Genomic DNA, 12,238 nt, shown 5'->3' with positions numbered 1-12,238 from the left:
CGCTTGCCAAAAAAAAAAAAAAAAAGTAGTGTAACAGGCTGAACAGTCAGTCAAGCAGTTCCTGCAACATGATAAAATCTGCACCCACAGTGCAGCTGCGGCGTGGCGTTCCTGTGTTGGCGGGTTAACCCGGGACCTGGAAGGCGTGGAATGCCCCAGTGGCCCTTTGTCTTTTCTTTCTGCTGACACTGTGACAGCAGCTGTGCTGGGGCGTTCCTGTGAGCCAATTAGCAAAGTGAGCATTCCATTCACACTTTAACATCTCTTCTGATCCATGTGGTTCAATCAGAGGCTCGTGTCATGGAGTTGGTCCTTTGCAAAAACACTGTCTTAATGTTAGATCTGTCAGAAAAGCACCTGCTGTTTGACAGAGCTCTCCAAGAATCCAAGTAGAAAAGCCATCTCTGCTGGGAGGCCTCAGCCTCATTTATTAAACCTAAATGAACATTCAAGTTAAATGAGTATCTGAAATATAGCACATTAGGGTAGGAAGGTGAATGAGTCTATCAGTGTCAGAGGGGTCAGGTTGTAGAGACCGTGCTGTATGTCTTCATGAATATGATTGCACTGGATGAGTCAGCTGATGAATGAGCTGGTTAGCGCCAAGTAAAATTAGCAACTAATGCCACTAATGGTAGGATATTTATATCCTAGCAATATTACATTCAAATCATGTTTTTTAAAATATTTTAACCAGTTGCAATGGCTAACATGGGTCACGCTAACTCATAGAGATGAGATCCAAATTTTTAAAAATGCCACATTAAAACCCAGAGCTGTAGTTGGAAAATCTACAGAAGATTAATCCGTGAGATTAACACTAGCTGTATAAATTCAGTAATTTCTGAAGGCAGGCTTTCTAAATTAAGCTGAACAAAAAAAGAGATAAAAGAAAAGATAGACCACCTCCTCAATAGACTCAATAGGGTGAATGCAGCATGTCGTGTAGAACAGCTTTGAGTTGTTCAGTAAGAGTAGCAAATGGATTTATGAATACCAGTCCATTTACAACATTTAAGATGGATGAAGCTACCATTATGTTGCCCATCATGTCTCTTGTTGCCATGCTCCACCATCTCTCTTGGAAATGAGCTTTTAGATTCAGCTAAGAATCTAAAAAAAAACTACTAGACTTTCAGTCAACAACACTAGCGCATGTCTGCTCCAGCCAGATCATTTTTGTGTTTACTTTCAGACTTTAGGTAATTAAAATGATTAATATAAAGCTACACAGTTTCGAGCAACTCATTGTTTCCCAAAACAGTTTCGCTATCAAATCCAAAATCTGCATGACCCACAACAGCTAAACTAAAAGTTGCAACAGACCAAAATTATCCTTACTTCAGTATCGCACTTTTCCTGGTTGTGCTTGTAATGGCAAGCAATAGACCAATCTTTGTGAAAGTTCAACTGAAACAGCGAACATACCAAAGCTCTGCTATTAACTTTCCTGCATTTCCTAGATAGGACTTTATCACAGCTGCGATCGGAACCCTTTCTATACTTTTCCCCAAATTATAGTCAGCCTGAGCTTACGTTCCTTATCAGTCTAGCAAAGAAGACCTGAAAGCCTCTGCATACCCTTCACTTAAAAGTATAAACCATGTGTTTGTCCCGCCAGCTGGCTGTGTTTGCCATGCATCAAGAACTTAAGGCCACAGACATCTGTTTGCACAATTTACAAGAAACTGCAGCTGGCATGTGTACTGATTCTTCAATGCTGTTTTAACGGAAAGAAAATTTAAGTAGCTGTAAATAAAATAACTGAATCTGATATTAAATACAATTTTGAAATGATGCTGGCACATATGGAAAAACAAAGCACAATTTTTCCGCACGTCAAAACTAGGAATGAATTCAACGATAGGTCTCCGTTTAATGATAGTGGGCATCTTTTGTTGTTTTATTTTGCCACTTCAGTGGACTCAGAGATTCCAGTACAATAAATTATTTATATCTAAAGCACCACTGGCGGCAGTGCCTCCTTTTCTTTTTGTTGTGTTACACAGAAGCCCTGGTTGTAGATGTTGTCTTGCTCTTGTTCTCAAAACAAAGGTGGCGCTAAATTATGGTCTGTAACATGCACTAAGGCATAAGACTTTCATGCAGTTTTTTTTAAAACACAGTAAGCAATTTTTATCAGTGTTGTTGCAACATGAAGTCAGATTGTGCTTAAGTTCAGCTAGGACAATCTCATATGGAGAAGGTACTATTAGAAGAAAATCAAGGTCTCATTAAGAGGTATAAAAACTCTTTCTTCTTTGCCTAAATACAAACTAAAAGTTACTTTCTTTTTCGATGTCAAGCAGCCACCATGTTATTACTGATCTCTAGTTTTTGTTAGAGCATGCAGTACATTCCAAACTAACAAACCATAAAATTATAAAATCCCATTCTTTCATCATAACCAGCACAGTGGAATAGTTCATTACTAACAGGGTATTATTTGTCATATCATACTCTACTGGAATATATCACAAGATCCAGCAGTCCTACTCATGAGGTAAACGAAATTGTGGATTGGGACTTTCCCCAGAGTTTGGACGGAAGCTGCAGGCCATACATAATCACCCTGGGTCGCTCTGCAGCAGAGGGGAAAGGGAGCTGCAGGCCTGTAAACTTCAAAGCCTTTTGAGTAAAGAGGGGGAGGGGCCGCTGAGCACCAAGCATTCTTCACAATGTTGAACTTGACCCCTGAGGTTGCCACACACACCATGTGACTGCTGTCAACTCTGTGTGTGTGTGTGTGTGTGTGTATGTGTGTGTGTGTGTGTGTGTTGCAGATCTGCGTGGATGCGCATGTAGCATGAGCATGACAGTGTGTGTGAGAGAGAGAGCGTTTTGAATACAGTCCTCAAAGATAATAAGCACACCTAACTCCTGGACCTTCAAACTTACAATTTAAACCAATTAAATAACAGGTTTGAACTATTTGGTAAATATAGCTAACCACTGTATTGGAGGATAATTTCTGTGATCAGATCAAATACCATACAAAACACAAGCCTGCCAAAGGAGAAAAACTCCACTTAGAATCAAATTACATTACACAAAGGCCCATTTCCTTTGTTACCCTGTCAGGTCTAACAAGCAGGAAGTTTTTTGTTATTCATTTGTTTTTTGTGCCACAAGCTATAACTACTAAATTACCTCAAGTATGTAAATAGCACAGTGTTACTGTAAATCTTTATTTCCACATCCACAACAACATTTATAAGTGTTAATAGAACAAAAGAACAATGTTACGACTTTACACAATTGTGACAAATATCTGAGCAACATGTTCAGTTGCCTCTCCAGAGAGTCTCTCATCCAGGTTTGCCATCTTGGACTGTAGCCATGGTGATACTCCTCGTTTCCCTCTACAGTGAGCTGTCTATACGAGCACATGAACTAAAAATGGAAAAAAATCTGACATATGTTGACCCTAAAGCCAGAGGTTTTAATGCCACGAAGATCGCTATCATTTTAACCCACTATTATCACCATGGTAACTTTCACACTTTCACTGAATCTTCTTTGTTCTGACGCCATGCAAGAATGACAAATATATATGACCGGCAATGCCACAGGATGTTGCTGACAGCGGCACTCAGTGGACGACTGAGCTGAGGTTAATGTCACACCATTAACAGCTCGAGTCCTTTTGAACCCAACAGTCAAAGAAGTAAATAATGAACTTTTATGGCGGTGATGCATCATGTTAAAAGCATAAACTAATTGTTACTGTCCAACATTATTTATAGACCACCCAAATCTTGTATTTATCTGTGTTTAACTCATAGTTTTAGTGACGTACTGATCTAATTTACGTAAAGCCCCTTATGTTATACAACAACTATCTGCGGTAAATTTCCAGGTCAATTCAATCAAGTCAATTAAAATTACGTTTCCGACATCCCAGAAATTATGCACACAAACCCTGTACTCATTGCGGAAATAAGACCTACTTATTGTTTAGTTATGGCAGATATGTACACAATCCAGGGTAGTTCCATATTTGTGCGTCTCTCCATCTCGTGTCAGGCCATTATCTAACCAAGGAAGACATTTTCACTCACTGCACTTTAGTCCATTTTGTCTTTCCCTTTTCAATTCACAACACTGATGATGACGGGCACTGGTTACATAACTGTACTACTCCACCACCACGCTTCCTCTGTGATTTATTAAGGCCAAGCAATAAATGTGTCCTGTGTAGATAACATGACTCAGCTGCCTGCTCTGTAGCAAAACCTTATTCTTCTGTCCTATGCTCAGCGTGTGCTCTACTATATCAATGACAAACAGGCAAATTCAGTCCGTATTAAAAACATCCACACAATATTTCAAAGATCACGACTCGAACTTCGAGCTTTCCTTTGTTGTCCTATTTTATACTCTGGTGTTAGATGTAATAGGGTCAGTCATAAACGTCGTGCTCACAAGACAATCAGAGAAATGAACCAGTATGTGAATGTTCAACAACCTCGGCAGTTTAGAAACAGTTACCAAGGCAATTAGCTGTCACACGCCAACGGGATTTCAACACATCTCTGCCTGTCTACTGAAATGTTGTGCTTCAGCTCAGGAAATTGTAAAATTTACAGGAAGTTGATTACAGCCACTCAAATAATAATAATAATAATGTATACTTTATTGCTCCCCGTGGGGAAATTACTTGTTTTTCTCTGCATTTGACCCATTCAAATGCAGCAGTGGGCAGCCACTAAGCAGGCGCCCGGGGAGCAGTGTGTAGGGACGGTACCTTGCTCAGGGGTACCTCAGGGTAGCTGTTCAGTGGATTGGAACCCCCGACCTTCCGATCATGGGGCGACCACTCTACCTACTGAGCTATCCCTGCCCTCAAAGCTTTCTATCATGCCATAGCTAATCTATCAAAAAACTCAAGTACTGATGAATCCAAAATTAAGCATGTTATCAGTTAAGATAATGTTTTAAAGATCATTCTAGCTTCTTCTAGTGCATGTTTTAGAAGCTATATTACCTCATCGATAAATTGTGGTAGCGTGAAAGGAAATGTGAAAGTAGAAAAACACGGCACAACCTCCATCATGTTGCCGTTTCAAGTTTCACAGTTACCAACGGGCAATGTTTTTCCTGGTTTAAACACTCCTTGGTCCACAAATAGTTAAGACAAAGACTCTTTGTTACTGTAGCTGACACACATTTAGGCATTTTCCTGTTATTCTATGGCCATTTCACCAAAAATGTATTTTAAACCCCACAATAAACTATACACTGCTTAAAGGTATTTTATAAGTGACAGTTCTGGTGGTTTTCCTGTAGTTAAATGCCAAAACCTCCCTGATGGTTTTGAATATGACATTTTTGTAGGGAAAAAGCCAATAGTGTTGAGCTGCTGGATGATACCAAGCAAGCCAACTGTAGCTCATTTCCCCCTTTAATGCAGTACATTAATATTATCATTAAAATATTAAACCTAAGCTTCCAATGTAAAGCTTCATGTTGATGTGTATGTCACCCACCTCTTACATCATGCACATATGAAGAAAGATGCTGAACTGCTTTAAACCTACATTCTACTGATTAACTGCAATCCTTCTAGCGACCCTTGTGGTTGCAAAAAGACTTTAAGTTATACAGAAGTTATATCCCTCAAATTCCTCAGCTCAGTAAACACTATCCTGATGACTTTATGGCCTCAAGCACTATGTCTGGGTCCTACTGAATAAAACATTAAGTTCATTGTTAAATTACAGTTACTCAGAAATGAAGATTATCCTGGACATACTCATTATCTAACATCTTCTCAACTGCAAGTTGGTAGCCAAAGAGTGTGCAGTTTCACAGTCTGATCCGCCAGCCGCTCCTCACTTTTGGCTTCCACACACCAGGATGGAGATGGCAAACACAGCTCACCCTGAGGCTTCATAACGGGACTTCCACCTTTTATACCATCCCTGTGTGTGAGAGAGCGCAGGCACACACACACACACACACAAACAATTTCATCCTCACAACTTTGTCCTCTGTGAAATTAATGTGCATATGTGGAGCTTCTACACCGATCCCTCATCATCCACTAATGGTCACACTTATGTTCACTAATTACAGCAGGGAACCTCTCCCGCTCCCTGATATAGACTATGTTCAATCTCTTCATGCTAGAAGTGGCAAATAAACTCCCCACTCTTTCTCTTTCAGTCGTTTTTGGGCAACCTACAGTTGGCTGGGCACTGGCAACTTTACAGGGAGGCAAAAGGACAATCAGACTACAAAGAAGATTGCTTTAATTGCTTTACCACTGCAAAGTTGCCAATTTCAGGTTAAGTATTTATAGATGCGGATTTCTCCTGAAGACAATATGAGTCACGTTTGCATGAGGGTAAACGATGAGGGCAATGTTTCTGAAGACAATGTTTCGCACTGTCTTAGTTCGAGAGGATCATTGCAGCATTAAAAAAAGCATTTTTTTCTACAGAGGAAAAAGTGCTTCTACATCTTTGGAGAGAGCAGACACGCACATGGTGAAACACAAAATAGACAGTACAGAAACCAGCATAATTTCTGTTAAGCTCCAATTTACACTTGTGTGTTTGTATGCGTTCTAGACGTGAGACAGAACTATATTTTAAACATCTATAAATACAGTAAAAAAAAAAATAGGTGATTCAGACATTATGAGCCTTTCAAAGATCAGTTTCCTTCCCATTCCATCTCCTACCTACATGCAGGATTATTATTTTAATCTCTGTGGATGTCTGTTCAGAGTCTATTCAGGTGTGACTTACGATGCAAAACACTACAACGGGTGCAAAAAAGGAGCAGAGGGGAGGCCAGCACATGCTGTGTATGAGCTCTTCTTTCTTTTGTCTTTTTTTTAACCAAAAAACCCACATAACATGTGCAGCGGTGATCCCAATTTTAACGATCAACACAAAGCTTTAGGTTTTAGTGGGTTTCTCTTGTTGTGTGGTTCAGTTCTTTAAAAACACAACTGAACTGATACAACCAGACGAAAGAGGAGTAGCTCTGATCATAACAGCACATAAACCAAGATAAAAGAGCATATCTGAGATTGCTGTGAACTCAACAGTGACACTTCCACAGAGAGTAAAAGTCACACCAAGCTACTGTACAGGACAAAGTGATTCGTCTTTATACGCTGAGCTGAAAGAAACGTACAGTAGCACAATTTTAATATCTATATCTTCACGTTTATAGATTTGATAGTTATAGCTGTAAAAATAGCTGTCACTGTCTTGTCGGGTGACACACTGATTTTTCATTTATAGTACTTGGTATGGTACGTCTGTAGGTAGACGGGCAGTATGTAGCTGCCACCTGACTGCAAACATGCTACCACTGCTAAACCATAATTTCCCCATTATAGGTCATCTGTGCACTAGGACAAACAAAGGATGTGTTGCTTAATAGCTGTCAAAAATTGCACTATGATACCATAAAAACTGATAGAGAGCTTACTGCTGACATATGCATACCCAGCCCAACAGTGTGAGATTAGATAGCAGACTTTGTAGTCGTCAATGATTCTTGATTAAAGAAAAAAATACTGAATAACTGTGAGGTCACACAACTGGCTTTGTGTCATTGTCATTTCTGGGGATGAACCCATAACAACAGATATAACGAGAGTGAAAGTAAATAAAAAAAGCCTTGTAAACGAGCCTTGAACTTGTAAACTAACTTGACCACAGTGTGAAATACCTCAGAACAGCTCACCCGTTGCTGTTAGCTTCATCTATGCCACGTTAGTTCTCCACTAGAACTTAACTGAACTGAAAAGAACAGATGCTCCCGATATCCGATCCAGCACTTTCAGTTAGGATTATACTGACATCTAAAAATCAGCTCTCACGCATTCATAAATGGTGACCTCCTGGTCACAAAAACAGGAGACACGGTAAATAGCTGACACATAGAGCAAACCTCAAGTTTATTCTTCTGGAGCACACTTACTGTATGGATAGCCCTAAGGGTGGTAGCACAAAATGCTGTAGATGCACGTGAATAAGGACACAAGTATGTGTTTCAGCTGATGCTAACAGCCCATATTAGCCTATCAGAATATATCTGTTTCTGCGTCATGTTTATTTAACTCTCTGCATTGTCTGCAGCACATGTAGCAGAGTATGCCCTGTAGACAATTTTAAACTCTTACGCACTGTGAATATGAAGCACAGACACCTTGCCTGACCTTAAAACCCACAAAGACAAAAAAAAAACGCAATGATCTGAGATGACATGTTTTATGGTGTGGTTGGTCCTTAGCTTCAAAGAGTTGATAATTATCAGCTATGAAACCCAATAAGAACTGCCCTTAATAAAATGAGGGCTGCTTAAGCCCGAGTTTATGTGTGAATACTGGACTCAGGACTGTGTGTGTTACATAACCTACTTTAAATATTGTTACAATGTTTAAAGAACTAAAATCCCATGAAAGGACCAGGTCAATTAAAAAAAAATGACAAATGCATTTAAAAATATTGATATATATTAAAGCCTACAAGTATCTTAACCCAGTTAGCCTGTGAAATGTAACTGAGGATAAACAGTCTATATTGCCAGCCTTTTCCTTGCTAGATAGTGAAGGCTTATCTGGGACTGGTACATTGTGTCATTGAGTTGAGCTTTGCAAGGTTGGCAAGTGGCCCTCCTGTGTGTGTGTGTGTGTGTGTGTGTGTGTGTGTGTGTGTGTGTGTGTGTGTGTGTGTGTATTCGACCCTCCCCCATATCGTCCATGGCTTTGGAACAACCAGCTCCACAGCTCTGTAGTAAGCTTTCAATCAAAGTGGCACAAAGGTAACAAAGTAAATAACACGATGAAATACTATGACCTGAACTTTGTCACAATTATGAATCCAAGGTATGCTACAGACAAAAAATAAACAAGAGCCTGTAAAGCACAACACAACAGACTGGCACAACTACTAACTGGGCTCAAACAGTTTCAGTTTTGATTCATAACCCTTCATAGTTTTATAGACACACTGCCTTATTTAACAAGTACAAAGTGCATTGAAACACACAAATTGTCCAAGTTAAGTAAGAGATAACAGAATAAATTAAACCATAACTGGCGAAAATAGTTACTTCACAATAATAAAACTTAAGTGACAAAGTAAAAAGTTTGATGTCATATTCAATCTAATTTATTCTGGGTTGAATCCAATATAAATTATCTTAGAAATGTATATTCTAATGACTTGGGTTTAAATAATACAAAAAATATATTACACTGGTTTTAATTCAAAAGCTAGTAGGAGTTGCAGGAAGGAAGGGCGCGCTCACAAACACAAACCACGCGCGAGAACTGCTTTCGAACACATGCACACGACACGCGCGCGCCTACTCACGCGCTGAGGCTGCCCATCCCCCACACTCGAGAAAAATTATAAAAATAAACGTCCGAAACAGCGCAATAACCCGGCGAAACCTCGCGTTCACAGCCACGCGTGATCGATCTACGCGAGGTTATCATTTATAACGGCAATAATCAAGCGGAAAGACGGTAAACACTCACCAAAAGCTCCAAATCACACAAGGGGGGTGCCTTCTCCTCTGTGCTCCTAATATGGAATCTCCTCCACCACCGTTGTTTTCTAGCTCTAATTACACCTCGAAAAAAGCGTTATAACTGCCTTCAGACCCGGCCAAGCGGGGCTAGGAATCCCCAATGACCGATGTGTTTTGGAAACGCGGGCATATATAGTGATAAATCCCCTTAAAAATGAGCTGGATGTACAGTTGGGTCTAGATTGTAGGTTTGCTCGCTAGTAGAGAAAAGAGCCAAACGGTTCAGTAGCAGCCAACGGCTTCAGACTGAAACACAGAGCATCTGACCCGCCAGGCGAAAATGAGCTAGGCCTGAGCTCCTCTCTCTGCAGGAAGCACACTCCAGTCACATAAACATCAAAATGGGTGTCGCAGTATGGAGAAGGATGGTGTAGTTAGGCTGGGGGTAAGCGGTAACTCCTCAAAAACAACTCAGAAATATTAGGTTAAAATTAATTATCCTTTTATGTTGCTCAGTAGTAGACTGTCATTACTACGTAGCTATTTTTGGAGTGTAGCTGTAGGCATGCTGTTATGCACATGAAAAATATACTGTAGCTCACATTTTTAGTTATTTATGAAACTATGAAAAAAAAAGCGATGTAAAAAAAAAAGTAAGATTCTTTTATGCGATAACAATTAAATTTTTCAGGCAACATTTTAGGAACAAAATATACTTTTGTTGTTTGGAACTAAGCCTTCCAATGCTGGCTCGCACACCACATGCTAACTATCTTAATTATTAGTAAAAGCAGGGCTATCGGAGTCGGTTGATGATAGGCAACGTAAATATAACCAATATCACCATGCACATATTTATAGCTCACAAGAACAGAACTAGAGTGTGCAGGAATGTGGCGCTGTGAATGAACAATCAACTCCCTGGTGCATACCAAAATGTACAAGTCCATGACCATGCGAAGGTTAGCTTAGATCTGAGTGATGTAAATTTTATGTAAATAAGCACAAGGCGACATTCAGTCTTTTGCATGCTTGGAAATTTATTTGTTACGGTGTGAACAGATCTGGGCAGAAACACTACAAGAAAGTGCACCAAATACACATGCATCATTTGGAAAAAAAAAATTTTTTAGCCCTAACACAATTTAAATAGATATTTTTGTTTTATTTGCACCACTGTAGATGTTTTACAGGAAGACCAAAACTAGTCTCTACAGTTCTGGTCTCTAGTGGCCATTCCAGGAAGTGGAATTTTTGACACTTAAGAATTTAGCTAATATATCCTAGTGGCCAGTCGTGGGATTGCACACAATATTAAAACCCTGCAGTTGAAAATAACTTCCCACATAAACCACAAAGTAAATTAATTTAACAGGTAATTTAAAAAATGTGTGTCATTTACTTCCTATATAATGATTTTGTGATGAAAGAAGAAAACTGAATAAATCACACAACAAGCAGCCCACATGATAACAAATACAGCTGGTAACATTTATTAATTTCACCCCATTATTTTTAACGCAACATCAAGTATCATTCAGGATAATACATAGACGTACTGAGGTGAACGGGGTTATGTGACCACATGTGTTCACAGTAGCATTCATGAGGTGACAGAGAAGTGTGTGGTGGTGGCTTTCTCATGTAAATTCATCCTATAAGGAGAGGCATGAGCAGACGCAAACTGATGTGTATTCTGCAGACATAAACTGTGAAAAACAGACAGCAACTCATGTATGTATTACCCTAAAGCATATGCTCATCAGCATGCACACACACACGCAGATAAGGCTCAGCTGAGACAAAGAGACACACAGACAGAAAGCCCTGGGGTGCTGTGTAGTGTGAGCTTTAGTGTGGCTATAACAAGAAGAGTGGGGGATGGGTAATGACCTTTATACAGGGTGAGGGGGAACGTCAGTGTGTTTTCTTCACCCTCCCTTTCACATGCCTGGAGAGTTTTGTAGTACAAGAGGGGCCCTGCAAGTCTGATGGTGCAATTATTTTCACACTGTTCTCCCTTGAAGACTTTGATGACTTTTCTTGTATTTGTTTTAGGAGGAAATGAAGCTATCCCACCAGTGGTACATCGCGGCATCTCTGCCTCATAGCGGCTGAACAAATCAGGGGGGTACAATGATTTAGAAACATCTCCACTGTGGCAAATTGTGAAGTGAGTACCACGGGGGCAAAGCAGACCACTATTAGGGTAATGGCTTTCTGGGAAACCACATCATCTCTATGCAGTACTCTGCCTCAGTGTTTTCTTCTTCTCTGTGCCCTCTACAGTAAGCACCCAACCACCACCACTTCTAATGAGTGAGTTATGAAAGTACAGTATTCATGCTACAGGGATTCAGGGATTCTTCTAGAAAACCTTTCAACAACCTAAGACAGCTTATCATCATTCAGTTTTTAAACAAGCCTCAACATTGTCTAGACGTCTGGCAACGTCATCTTCAACATATTTCCTTGTTCCCGTTTTACATAATCTGTTAAAACTTGTTTTTATGTGAATGTGAAGAAGCAGAAAACAAGCTTTTTAACAGCAGCAACAGAGTAGTATTTTTTTTAAAGCCTACTGTAATTGAACTATCACAAAGAGGTTTTTGAGTATTTAGCCAGATGTTTATGCATGTCCGCGTGCAGAAATTCCACTACAAACATGGCAGGTACAGTCATAAAACTTTAGTTGGGATCAACATGAAGATCAGATATGCTAAGACTGGGGTGGTCT

General features: G+C 39.8%; 1 protein-coding gene and 1 long non-coding RNA gene across 2 annotated transcripts in view; one reads left to right on the top strand and one right to left on the bottom strand.

Moving 5' to 3' along the window:
- Positions 1 to 9,822, bottom strand: part of tbl1xr1a (TBL1X/Y related 1a) — a 56,105-nt gene extending 46,283 nt beyond the window's left edge. The window contains exon 1 of the mRNA XM_006801989.3: positions 9,509 to 9,822. The gene's annotated coding sequence lies outside the window, so the exon portion shown is untranslated. The remainder of the gene's footprint in view (positions 1 to 9,508) is intronic.
- On the top strand, positions 9,343 to 12,025 carry LOC102796989 (uncharacterized). The gene is made up of 3 exons (XR_437322.3): positions 9,343 to 9,496; positions 11,560 to 11,674; positions 11,791 to 12,025. It is a non-coding gene; the product is annotated as an uncharacterized LOC102796989 (long non-coding RNA).
- The last annotated feature ends 213 nt before the right edge of the window (positions 12,026 to 12,238 follow it).

This window comes from Neolamprologus brichardi, chromosome 23 (assembly GCF_056152115.1).
Source record: "Neolamprologus brichardi isolate AB-2024 chromosome 23, ASM5615211v1, whole genome shotgun sequence".
Taxonomy (NCBI): Eukaryota; Metazoa; Chordata; class Actinopteri; order Cichliformes; family Cichlidae; genus Neolamprologus; species Neolamprologus brichardi.
This window is presented reverse-complemented; position numbering and strand designations above follow the sequence as displayed.